Here is a 13,816-nt window from a genome sequence, read left to right as displayed (position 1 = left end):
GAACTTCTTAATCAATCAAACAAACTCACAACCAAACAAAAAGAACAAAAAAATCGAGTTTTCAAGAATGATGGGCAATCACTCAGAGACTCTTCCATCCCAATCCAAGTGCCAGAAATGGATCTGCCTGAAGCACATTAGTGAGAATAGAATCAATGGAAATATCCTAAGATGAGAGTTAATGGCAGATCATGTCTCTGTGCTGTGACAGCCGGGGAATTTATTTAAGGGACAGTAGTTCATCTCAAAAGAAGGTAAATGGTCAGGCTATGAGGAATGCCTGAATCTTGGCAGTGTCGGGTGACAGAGCTGCCCTTAAGGCACCTCTTACTGCTTCAGGCTCCCTCCAGTATCCTAGACTCCAAGGTGGCCAACTCTGCCCAAGAGTTTGGGATCCCTGACAGTTCAGGAGAACATCAGAAGAGAAACTCTGAGTTCCAACACTCCCAAAGCTCGAGATGTATGGAAAGCTACACCTTGGAACATAGGTAGTGGTTACTGGAGACAGTAGACTGGAAAGGGGGAATTCTATTCCTAATTCCTGTTACCTTAAATATGTCCTGAGATTGGAAAAGACTTCTGGGCACATACCTTTCCTGAAGAATCAGATAGATGAATAAAGAGAGTAAATGGGGCAGAGCTTATTTTACCTGGAAGACTAGAGATAATAACCTGTAGGAGGGCTTTACCATTACTTCCTCATGATGAAAGTTCTGATTCAAAGAATTTATCTTGATGTTCACTGTTGAGAATACTGAAAGTTAGCACATGTTGACTGACCCTCATTTTTTGAAAATATAGCAAAATAGAAAGGAAAGTGTTAAACCAACCCTAGAAAGGGCTGGAATCCAAATACTTGCAAGGAGGAGAGACCTGGCAGTGAGGCGGCTCGTGAGATGGTGAGTTTACTCTTTAAGATCAGTCATGACACATATACTTAGGGTGGGTTTTCCACAGTGTTTTCTACACTGCTGAGGTCTTATCCTGCCCTACAACTCCCATCCCAGTTCAGAAGAGCCAAGACTCTACACATGGCTGATTTTCTGATTGTATCTAAGGGCTTTGGACATCCTCTGATACTGACTTCTAGATGCCTGGGAGGATGCACACACAGTTCTGCCCTAAAATTGTTGAGGACTGTGTTTCCTGGAGGCACTGGAATGGGCCAGAGGAGACTTCTACAGTATCAGTCTCTGCTGAGAGTCTGATCCTATAATTTCGGTTTGTCATCTCCTCTATCCTAACCTCCTCTAATCACACTTAACCAATATAATTTTTCTGTGCTTGCCCTTTGCTGGCTGCCATAATGCCTTGTTCTTACAAGATGCTCAATATATGTACAGTAAACTCAGAGACTATATATGTCTCTGTGTTCTACATGTTGTAATAGCACCTTCAACCCAAGATGTTGCTCAGCAACTTATGATGTCATTTAGTCCTAAAACACTGATTGGTTCTCCTCATGAGATTACTAAACTGGGGAGTCTTTAGAATAGACTTTCAGTTCCCTTTCTCTGTGATGAGAAAGAAGTTTCTATTTGGACATTAATCATGGTTCCCTGTTTTCTCCTGACCTCTAACTTCCTGTGTGTTTGCGGGAATTTCTGAGGGCGCCTGAATGAGGTTGTCTCGGTAACATCAAAAGGCGAGGAGCCTCTGTACTAGTCGAAGTTCGTTCAGGAAATAGAAATCCCTGAGGACACCCTAAATGGGATTATTTGTTACAATTCTACTCTATTATAGGGAATTATACCTCAAAACTGTTGGAAGCCTGGAGGAGCACAAATCAGTTACAGACCCCTAACTTTGTGAGGGAGGGACCTGTAGGAGCCACTGCTGGCATCATGGCTCCTCTAGAGCTCAGGGGGAGGGAATGTCTCGGGAACACAAGGATGCCGCCAACACAAGACCCCGGTCCGTGAACCCTTGTATCCACGACCTGAGAAACCTTCAGCCTGTCTCTGCTTCCCGAATCTCACAATCCTAAATTTCACTTGCAGAATGTAGACCACATTCAGAAACCGGGGGTAGGGAGAGCCTGGGAAATGTAATATTCTTGGTTTTATTCCCTACTATACAGACAAGACCATAGAAGCAAATAGGAATTTTTTTAAAAACTACTAAATGCAAATATATCTCTCTACCTCTATCTCTGTATCTCTATTTCCCCCATAGTTCACTCGGGTTCTCCCCACAGTCCAAACTTAGAACCAGAGAAAATGTTATTTTGGAGTAAAAGGTGAGGGCTTGGAAATGAGATCGCCTTCTCCTTGGACCCAGGTCAAGTCTGGGACCTCGCTGCTTCATGCTTGTGTGGTTTGAGCTCTGAGAGCCTCCAACCCCCTCCTTTAGCTGCCTTTCCCTCCTTTTCCCTCTAGTACTCAGAGTCTTCATGGTGTTTCTCCTGCTGAGGACTTCCTACCAGAGGATCTTTGGGGATGTTGATCTAGGCATTTCCTCCCCAAGTCCCCATGTAAAAAACTCTCCTTGTTCGCTATCATGTCTCCTCTCCATCCTGAGAGGGGGCAAAGGCTAATCTGCAGAAATAAATCTGTGTCAGACTGAAAACTGCCAACTGATGACATCAACAAATGTGCTGGGATGATGGGTTAATGGACCTTCCTAAGATGTCCTGTGTGAATAAAGGGGTCCATGGTGTTTGGGTTCATCTCTACCCTGGGAGGATGAGAGTTTGAGAGTTTGATTCATTTTTTTCTTTACCTCCACTTGAAATCTGATGCTTCAAAGGCCTGAGTTTGTACAGGCTCTCAGGGGTGCGAAATCACTTTTCTTTGTGTAGCTTTTGTAAATAAGGATTTGCCAACACACACACACACACATTCACACACACGTGGGGAGAGGGGTTGGAAACTTCAAATCCACATCTCAGAGTATTTCCACAGGCCCCATTGTTATGATTTGAGCATCTAGAGTCAGATTGTTCTATAATTCCCAATTTTCTTGTCTCTTCTAATAGGCTGAACTTGGTAGTTGAGAGACTATGAAGGAAAAGTTTCATTCGAAAAATCACCAGCGAAGCCTGAGAGTGGCTGCCTTCACCAGCTGCCTCCTTGTGCCTGGACAATGGCTGATTCACTCCTTCAACTTTCTGTTCCTTCCATGTTTTGGCAAATTATTTTCAGAGCCATTTCCAGCTCCATCTATCATCTTTGCCACCCCGTGGCAAAGTTAAACGTGAGGAATGAATCCCTAGGCCTGCTTACTGGCTGGATTAGGATAAGGAAGGTGGTAGAAGATGATCAAAAAGTACCTTGTAGTTAGATTTCAAGTCTGAATGTTATGATAAATGAAAGAAATTTTCAAAAAATAGAGGTCATGATGAGAAGGTGGCTCTCGTGCGCATTGACATAGCACGGGTCAAGCGTAGAGTGTAAGAGGGAAGTTTGTTAGGTGATCACAGTAGAACACGGGAGAACATGAGTGGGTGAATGTCATCTAACACACAGGGCATTTCAAGACTTAGATAGGATAATACATGAGAAATGACCAATGCCGTAAAATGCTTTAGCAAAATCAATGTTTTTATCTAACTATGATGAGAGAGAATTACCTATTTTTGATCTAAGGTTACTTTTGAACTTTGAAGTTTTATGGTAGAAAGAAAGGTGAGAAATCGGCCAGAGAACTGTCATTGGTTTTACTGAAAGTCTTTTTTTTTTTTTTTTTTTGGTGCGGTCTTTCTCCCTTACCAATTAAAATATTACTAATAAAATAGTAAATATCATATTAAATATTACCATTATATTTTCTACCATTATATTTCCAATTTATTCTGAGGAAACCAAGATTTACAGAAGTCTAGCCCTTTGGTCAATGTCTCACTTAGAAAGTGGGAAGGTAGTTTTGTAAATCACGTCTCTAACTCTATAGCCAGTAATATGTGGAGTCCAAGAACGAGTCCATTCAAAACACTAAAACCACTCCCACCACAAATGCAGCCTCAGGTGGGGATGACAGTTGTTTTGTCTTGTACACCGTATTTATTGGTGAATATTTTAAAAGTTCTTAGTAAACGTGGCTTTCCTTTGAGGTTGTTTTGGGTTTTTTTTGGGTTTTTTTGGTTTTTTTCCCTAAAGCATAGTGAAAGTGGGACTAGGCTTCCCTCTTGTGGTCAATAGTATTTAATTCTTCATATCAGTTTTTCTGACATTGAGCATTCAGAAAGCTAGTGAATGATCCAAGATTTTAAAAATCAGGATGCTTTAACTAATTTTTTCCTCATGTACATACTCAGAAATTCCCAGATGTGTTTGATCTAATTAGGTTGCTTAAATGGTTTGCAATTTAAAAACCTTTAAAACCTTTTTATACCAAGCATCACAATGCTTTTTTTTGGATAAGCACACAAACAAAACATGGAATGTGTTTCTTTTAAGTAATTTGAAAAATAAAATGATGCTTGATAAAGAAAACAAGTAACTGTAAATCACTTTCATTCTTGTGGGTAAAAGTTTAATACCCTTTCTATTTCTCCAGGACAAATTTAATCTTAGACTAAATCTCTAGCTCTTTTTAGGAAACCTAAGAAAGGAAGAATGTCAGCTAACTTTCTAGACAAAATTATCTATTGTAAAAAATGGCTTTTGCTTGGTAAGTTGTATTTGGCTAGGAGGAATATCTGATGAATTATAACAAGTGTGGGAACCCATACATAGCTTGGGCATCTCTGAATGCAGTGACCCTTGTAATTGGGCATGCACTTACCAGGGGTCTGGAAGCTTTGCTCATGAACTTGATGCAAAGGGCATTGACTCCAAAAAGATGAGGATTCTACCGCAGGGTAGATGCCACTTTCACAGGTGTAAATTCATCTTGCACCTAAGCTGTCACTTAGGGGTGAGGTGGGCAGAGACCAGCACCTGGTCTGCATTATGGACTGTTTCAAGAACTTCTCCCACTGAAGAGAATGATAAGATGCTGCTCCCTTGAAATGCTTTGATTCTGTCTGCTATCCTTCTGAGTGAATCTGAGAGCTAAGTAAGCCTGAATATTTGATTAAACCTAAGAAGATTCCCTGGGTCTTCATACATGGACCGTTTTCATTTTATTTATTTTTTGCACATATATGTGTATATGAGACATCCTCGGTGTTATTAGAGATCCCCCTCTAATTAAGTGTCTGCTTCTACATTTACACAGATAAAGGGGTTACTAATGTCCCATCTTGCTTTGATCACTCTTCCCGCATTTTCCTGTAGTAGCACCATAGCCCCAAACAAGTCTCCTTATCACCACCACCTTGTGATTTATCAAAGTGGCAGAAAGTTTGAGGCAGGTAGTTTCCCTATATGTTCATGATTAAGTCTAATAACCAATGGGTTTAACTTCCATATGACATTTAACATTTGTATTTCTTCTGATTTGTCCCAATGTACATCATGTGAAAACACTAAAAAAAATTTTTTTTTAAAAATAATACTTTTGAAATCGGTATTTGAATATCCTTAAGATGCTATTTCTATCTTTAGACTCATAATTTTTTTTGCATCACGTCACTCTTGCTGTCTATCAACGCTGCTTTGGGAATCAAGAAATTCTACCATTTCTCTTTGTGAATTGCTTTGCTCCTACCTGCATGGATAATTTAGGTTTTCAATATATGTGGATTGCAGGAAACAGGTTTCTGTCTACTCTGAAAGCACTCACAGCACAGGAGAGCACCTCTTCCTCTGGCGTTACCCTGTCTGGGATCGTCCTGATGCTCAATGCCAGGGAGACGTACCACTGCTGCAGCCTCCTCCCTCGTACAAAGCTGGGACTTTCCTTAAAAAGCTCTCTAGAGCCCCCAAATGAAGGTGTGGGCAAAGGGTCCTCCATCCCTCACATGGATTGATGCTCACCTGGACTCTGCAGATGTCCCTGGGATTCTGGGGAAAGGGGTAGGGAATACAGTGAACAGGAAGTCTCCTGTGAAAAAGTGAGATGAGAGTTACCATCATTAAACCTTTAGGCACGTAAAGTCCATGATCTGGAAAACCTAGTCTTAGGTAGGAGTTTTTATAACACTTAGGATGTGTCCCTGATGGTGACCCCATATGGATGGTGGAGGTATGTTCCATTCATATTGCTTGCACCATGTCACACCTGGATCACGCACCAGTGTACTCACTGGGCTTCATTAAACAACCAGGCACTGGATGACACCGTTCCCACGTGTCCCCTCATCAGGCTGGTTTCAGTGGCACTCCTGTTGCAATTGGGTAGACTTTCTGTCAGGCTTCTGTGAAACTGATGTCACATGTGGGGAAATAACTCAACATATTCAGCTGCGGTATGGGCTGTTTTGCCCTGGACGAGACAGCAGAGCAACTGCTGATAATGGTCAGCAGCTAGAGACCCATACTTGCTTATGCAGAGCCTTGTAGGCACGTCTGGAGGCCAAGAGAGAAAGCCAAGAGTGACGATCAGGCACTTAAACTGCACAAAGAATCAATTTCTGCTTTATGCTGGCTCCCACCTGGAGAAGGTATAAGGATAAAGTTTCAAGTAGGGACAGCTGTGTGGTGCTGGGCAGTGAGATAAGGGTGGAGGGGAGGTGATAGGGCTGCCAATGACCCCCATACCCACTCAGCCTGTTCAGACCCCAAATCTGAAATCACAAGGATGGGTCTCACCAGAGGTCCAGTACACAACACAGAAGACCCTGGAGAAAAGGTAGGAGCCCTAGAGATATACATATTTTTTTCTTTTGTGAAGGATCTGATACATTATTGTGAGTTGCCCTGAGAGAGAAGCCGGTTCTTTGGATTATATTCCTGTTCTGGAGGCATCTCTCACCCTTGAAAATCTGCCTATATGTTCAGCATGCTTCAAGGTGATGGCTCTGGAAAGTTGAAGCAAGTTTGGTGCAGAAGGTCAGGGTCCATAAACCTATAAAGTTCGCCTCTCAGATTGGCTCTGATGTGCTAGGATGCAGGCCAGGGTTGGAGGGGGCTTTGGTACTTTCCTGACAAAATTTTTTTGCCATTCCTCTTCTCTGTTTAGATTTATTGCTCCTCAGTCCTACCAGTCTTACTGCTCCCCAAGAAAAATTGCCCAAGGGGCACATGAGTTTAGTTATTGCAAAATTATGTGCAGTAGGAAAAGACTGGAAACAGCTCAGATGTCCATTTCAAGTGACAGGTTGAACAAATAAAGTACAGACACACAACAGTGCAATGAAGCTGTTAAAAGTAATCATGAGGGAGGGGAGGACAAGCAGAGAAGCCCTAGAATAAGGGATTTTGGCCTGGGCTTTGCAGGTATCGGTAACTGGAGCAGCAGAAGCTACAACTGAAGGCAGAGGCTGGAACTGGTGCCCAGAAGAAATAATGTCACTGGACCACGGAGCCAAACATAGAGCTTATCGCGGAGAGCTGCCTAATTTCGCCAACAGTTCCTGGATTTTCCCTCACTCTTCTCCTCTGCTGATGTAAATGTTTCTTTATGATAAAAATCTCTGAATGGTTTCCAGACCGGAGAAAAAAATCTGACCATGTGAGCAGCTGCAGACAGCGCTCTCCCCACGTGGACCTGCTCCTCCTTGGTGATATTTCCTGCTCTTGTGTCTTCTGATTATGTCAACTACACACCAGTCATCATGCACCAGGAATTAATTTCAGCTGAGCTGATCTTATTTAGGCAAGAAGTGAGGATTGTGGGACTGCTGAGTTCTTCCAGGGGGTGGTCACGTCCATAAGGGAATTATGATTATCGTGCTGCTTACAGAGCACTGTCAGCACGGAACGCTATCAGAAAGTGACTGGTTACCATGCGAGAGTGACTCTAATGCCCTACACAGTGGCCAGCAGGAGAGAGCCAATGCTGAATATGCACCACTCCGAAAATCCAGGTGAAGGTCACTTTCAATAGCCCTAAGAAAGTTATTTATGTTTGTGAATTTAGCTATAATTTATATGAAGATATATAAAGTTATGTAACCATTCAATGGTTAACAGATACTTAAGTTGTTTTCAATGTTTCGCTCTTATGAATAAAGTTGTTATGAGCTCACAACAGTTTCTCTAGGTGCATATTTAAGAGTATAATGCAGTATGTACCTCTTTTCAATGTTACTATGTAATTTTGACTTTCAAAATGACTGCATCAATTTATACTCCCATCAGCTGTAGACTGGCAGAAACATTGTTCCACATCCTTGCTTACAACTGATATGTTTCGACATTTTTATTATTTTTCCAGTGTGTTTTTGGTTTGCATTCCTCTGATTAGTACTGAGGAGGTTGAACGACTTTTCATATTTGTACATAATTTAGGTATCTTGGCTGTAGAATGTTTCTTCTTGCCTTTACCACTTTTTTTTTTTACCCTGCACATTATAAGTTTTAGAATTGTTTATTTCTACACAGCAAACCTGCTGGGAACATTGATCAGGATTATGTTGAGGAGAACTGGTGTTTCAGCAATATCAATTCTTCCACAACCAGCCATATACTATCTCTCCATATATTTGAGATTTCATTAATCTCTCTCATCAGAGCTTTATAGTTTTCACTGTAGAGAGAGCAAACATATTTTGGTTAAACTCACCTTTAAGTATTTTATGTTTTTATCGCTGTTGGAATTACCTTTTAATTTTATATGCAGTATTCTGCTGCTAGCATATAAGATTACAATTGTTTTGTTGTATATTGCCGTCGTTAAATTCACACATTCTGGACATTTTAATAACTTTCTTAGGGTTTTCTATGTAATCATATAAAATGCTTTCCAGGCTGCAATGTTCATTCTTTGTCCAAAAGAGTCTGAAACAACGGGAAATCTGCTTGGCTTACATTAAACTTTAAAGTAATATTATTTTGAGAAATAAAGCCTGATTAATCAAAACAATTAAAGAATATTTTAAAGATTGTTTCTCATACCCAATTTTATGTTAAATTACAACCAGATACAGTTAATTAAACATCTTAGACGTGATCATGGAACTAGTCACCAATTGTTTCCATGTTCCAGTTTAAATAATTTTCATAGCCTTCAGGGTGTAGATTTCCTTTCTCTCTGCCAATATCTGGAATACTCTTTATTCTCACGTGTGTCCACAAGTAGATATTTCTCCGATGTTGAAAGCTCTGTGTCCCTGACAGTTGCTCCACCTCCGCCAGCTCTTGCACCCGTGGCTCACAGCTCTCAGTGAAGTATGAACCATGCCGTATGTTCCATCCCGTGAAGCATCTCCTCCATAAAGATTTTCTTGACTCCCTCATTCGTCACTGAACTATTATAATTTAGTGCCTATGTTCTCTCCTCTTAAAACTGTAAATGCCCTTGAGAACTGGATTTATAATTTTTTCAGCGTTGCTTCTTTAGGAGTGCCTGGTGATGAAACACGGTAACAATGAATGTAAGATAAGGAAGCAGCCTCTCTCTCAAGAAACCTTTCCTTTTTCCTTTCGCCTCCCCTTCAGTCTCTCTTTCCGTGTCTTTCTCTCCTTCTCTTCTTCTCCCATCCCCACTTGTATCTATAGGGTGGTTCAGTCACCGAATTCTGGAGCCCCAGGAGACTGGAGCAGATTCAGCAGCATCAGTTTTCCTATTTCTGCTCCCATTTCGCAAAATTTACGAAAGGAAGAGATTGGAAGTTAGGATCTGGGACATTTTAGGACCCAGCTCTCAACCCTCCCCACCGCACTCAGAAAGTCGCTAGCCTCCTTGAAACCTGGTGCACGTTCTTGGACAAACATGCCATCTACTGGTCACATGAGGAACTGCAATAGCCTGCTTGGGACTGCCAGGAGGGCCGAGCACAGTATTTGAACCAAGGAAGTATGGGAGGGTACAAGGGTGCAAAGGCAGGAGGCTTGCTAGGTTGGTGTGCTTTTCTTTAACCCTCTTTTCCCCAACATTCAGAAGGTTCTCCTATTTCCGGTGTGAGATGCTTGGCTATCTCTGTGATTGTGCATTCTCTGGGGTCCTGGGAGGAGTTTGCAGTTATTAAGACACATCCTGTGGTCCTCCTAATTCCCAAACTGAGGCATCTGTGCTAGTTTGCTAGTGCGTTAGTGTGTGTTTCACCAACTCTTCCCATGAGCTTCACTCCTACAGGCTAAAACCTGCAGCGGAATCAATTTTACATAGTTTTATCACTTTCGAAAAGTCATGGATGATAATTAGTGACTGTGTTTACAATTCTGTAACTTTCTCACAAAAGTAAATTTCAAAGTAAAAACTGAAATTTAAAAGTACATTTTAAAAAATTTAAACACTTCAGAGGAGTAATTGGTTTGTCAGACACTTTTTGGATTCTAAGACTGGGATGGCTCTAACAGTACAATGAGCTCTTCAGCTAGGATTTAGCTCAGTCCCCAACCCTAAATGTTTCGGTATTTTAAGCACCACTGTGCAAAAGTTCCACTGCTTTTTATTTTTATACTGACTTCTGGTGGAAAATCTGTAAGATGGGGAGATTTTGTTAAGAAAGCTGGATCTGAATGAGAGTCCTTGGGGCCAATCACAGTATTACAGTTACCCTATTTTTGTGGCAGGAACTTTAGAAATCACTATATTCTTCCTTCTCCTTTAAATGATTCCTCAGTCTGTAGGATCTCACTTTGTCACTGATTCTTTTTCCTCCTGGGTTTTGGCCAGATGGTAATGCCGTGCTTCCCTTTGATTTAAAGGAACATGGTCATGGCCCTAAGCCCCGCAGGTCTCCGGAAAAGAAGCACAATTCCATGTCCATTGTGTCCCCTACTGAGGCCAAGGTGACACTGGATAAGGTAGAGTAGGACAGGGAGATATACACACCAAGGAGTCCTCAGAGATCTTCCCCGAGCATTTATTACCACATCACCTTCATCTCTATGGACCTGAGATATCACAGCGGAGCCTCCAATATGGCCACGGACACAGAGTAACTTGCTTCTACCCCTTCAGGACTTGGGTTAATCTTCAGGCTGTTTATACCTGGGAACACACCACCCTTTGGGGTGCAACATTCCCAGAGGTCAGGGTTGCTGACTTGCCCCTGTTTGGTCAGCTTCCTCCTCCACACAAAGCCCTCCTGGTGGGTCTACTTCCTCCCCCTACTGTCCCTGTTACGGGTAGCTTGAACTTCTCATTTTAGACTCGAATATTGCCTTCAAGTGAGGGAATCATCCCCCTCTATCAAAGCTAATTATCTTTTATCCTGTGTCAGAAAAACACATTTGCGAGAGGAACAGATCCAAGAAATGTTATTTTAAACAAGATTTTAGATCTTCGGGCTTCTTCCAAACAATAGCGAGAGTCAGACTTTCCTATCTGTAGTTGTTCCAGAGCGTCAAAGGTGATGGAGGAGAGAGACATAGAAGGTTACCCTTCCCGAGGTGCCAACTGCACTGTGGTCATGCATATGAAGAAAGCCCACCGTCCAACTCTGAGCATCAACCCCCCTCCCCACTCTGTGCTTTGGGGAACATTAGACACGTGCCTCAGCATCTGGGTGGGCATCTCAGAGCCCTGCCAGTGCTTTCTCCCCTCTAGTCAGAAAACAAACCAAGAAGACAGTAGAATGATAGACTGCTATGCCACCAGGATATGAGAGTTGAGTTGATACTTTTTCTTTCTTTTGCCCAGAGAGACCTCTACATTTATAAGACCCATTGCTAGGGGACTCCATGAAATAATTATTACCTTTATGGTGAGTCCACTGACAACTCTCAAAATAGATCTCCACCAGGTCCCCCAAATAGAAGTTGACAGTGATCACCTGAATTTCTCTGAATTCATAGCAAGAGTCCTGATGTCCTCTCTCAATAAGGCTTTTTCTCTTATTTTCATTTATCTCCCCTATTGTTTTAGCCTCCGACCTTTCCAAGACTCTCTACTCCCAATAATGAAACCTAAATAGGGATTTTGTGTCACAGTTATATTTTCACATACCCTTTAGGAATGTTTAAATGTGAGTAGCGTACATTTTAAAGCTAATGAAATTGAAACCTCAGAAATGAACAGAATTATCCAAAGAAGAAGCTTGCCCAAATTTATAGCAAAACTAGAATTTAAATCTCAGACATCCTAAGCTCAGGGCTCCTTTTGTCATCTACTAGCTAAGAGAGTCTTGAATGTGTGTCATACAGGACAGTAGCATTTGGAGGAGGAAAGGTCTGGAGTGAATCAGGTTTTGAACAAAAGCCCTTGAGGGGCAGACAGTGAGCATGTCTCTGCTGCCATCTGGTGGCCATATTGATGTATGACACCCTTTCCCTCCATCCTCCTGCCTTCTCTGGAATCCTCATTCTCCCTGGTTTCCTCACTGATAGGAGCATTTGTCTTGTTTTCATGCCTCTCTCTTCCACATACCAACATGTCCCTACACAAAATGAATATCCATAATTCAGGACACAGTTCTTATTTCAAAACTGGGGTCCCCTTGAAAAAGTGTATGTACGGGCCTTTTGTGAAGAGATGCATAAAATTTTAAATAGAGCTTCTTTAAGCGGTCAGTTGGTGCTAATGTGACTGACCATAAACAAAACGCAAAGACAAGTCCTAAGGTCCTGGGAAAATTCCAGCAACATATACCATCAAGACGATACAGAATATGTGTCATGAGTAGAATATTTTCATACCACAAAATTGGGTGTGAAAAAATAAATTTCTGTGTTTTCCTATTACTGATCCTAATTTTTATGTCAAGCCCTATAATGTCTTAGAGCAAAGGGGTCAATCTAGTAATTTCCAGAAAATTCCGTGGCTTTCACAACAATTAATAATTTAAAAACAGCTCTCTGCCCAGGGTTATTTCTAAGTCCCCAGGTAGGAGGTGGTGCAGGGCTGGTGCAGAAGGCTCTCCTCATATTTACAGCGTTGGCTCCCACTGTATGTCATGGTCACACTGCCCCTGCTCGTCCCTGTCCTTCCCATATTGGTGATGATGACTGTTATATCCATACCATCACTCTCCTCTTCCTGTATCACCCCATGCCAGCATTTTAGGCAGCAAATTTTCATTCTAATAGTTGAAGCTTCCAGGGCACAATTCTTCTTGCCTTGGGTAGCTTTCCCTTTCCTGCTGCTCTTTGGTTCTGTTGTAGGAGAGAGACGTCTGTGGCACCGCTGCCATTCTGGGAATCAGAGGTGAAGTGGGGCACGGTCCCTTCTACCCTCATTGAGAGAAAGAAACAGGGTAAAGGAACTTTCACCAATGTTTAATTATTTTTGTCTCCTCTTCAAACCCCTCATCCTCCACAATGGGAAGGGTCTTTATCTACACTGAAGATTGGAGGGAAAACATTCTTCATTAAGAATAGCAGTTTCCAGTTAGATGGCCCAAATATGGGCTGATCATACCAGAGGAGAGGAAGAAACCTCAGGAAAAAAATTCAGCTTAAACACTACCACACCATAATGTTGTATATGCTTCTATTTTACATTGAAATGAACACCTAAAATTAAATTTAAATTGTTCTGGAGAGGGAATTCCCTGGTGGCGTGGTGATTAACAATCCGCCTGCCAATGCAGGGGACACAGGTTCGAGCCCTGGTCGGGGAAGATCCCACGTGCTGCAGAGCAATTAAGCCCGTGCACCACAACTACGGAGCCTGTGCTCTAGAGCCCGAGAGCCACAACTACTGAGCCCGTGTGCCACAACTCCTGAAGCCCACGCACGGAGATCCTGTGCTCAGCAGCAAGAGAAGCCACTGCAATGAGAAGCCCGCAAACCGCAACGAAGAGTATCCCCCGCTCACCACAACTAGAGAAAGCCCGTGCACAGCAACAAAGACACAACGTGCGAAAAATAAATAAATAAATAAATAAATAAGAAAAAAAGAAAAAAATTGTTCTGGAGAACTCTTGAATTCCTGAGAATATACA

The sequence above is a fragment of the Balaenoptera ricei genome, chromosome 11, assembly GCF_028023285.1.
Source record: "Balaenoptera ricei isolate mBalRic1 chromosome 11, mBalRic1.hap2, whole genome shotgun sequence".
Taxonomy (NCBI): domain Eukaryota; kingdom Metazoa; phylum Chordata; class Mammalia; order Artiodactyla; family Balaenopteridae; genus Balaenoptera; species Balaenoptera ricei.
The sequence above is the reverse complement of the archived record's forward strand: the minus strand, read 5'-3'. Positions refer to the sequence as shown.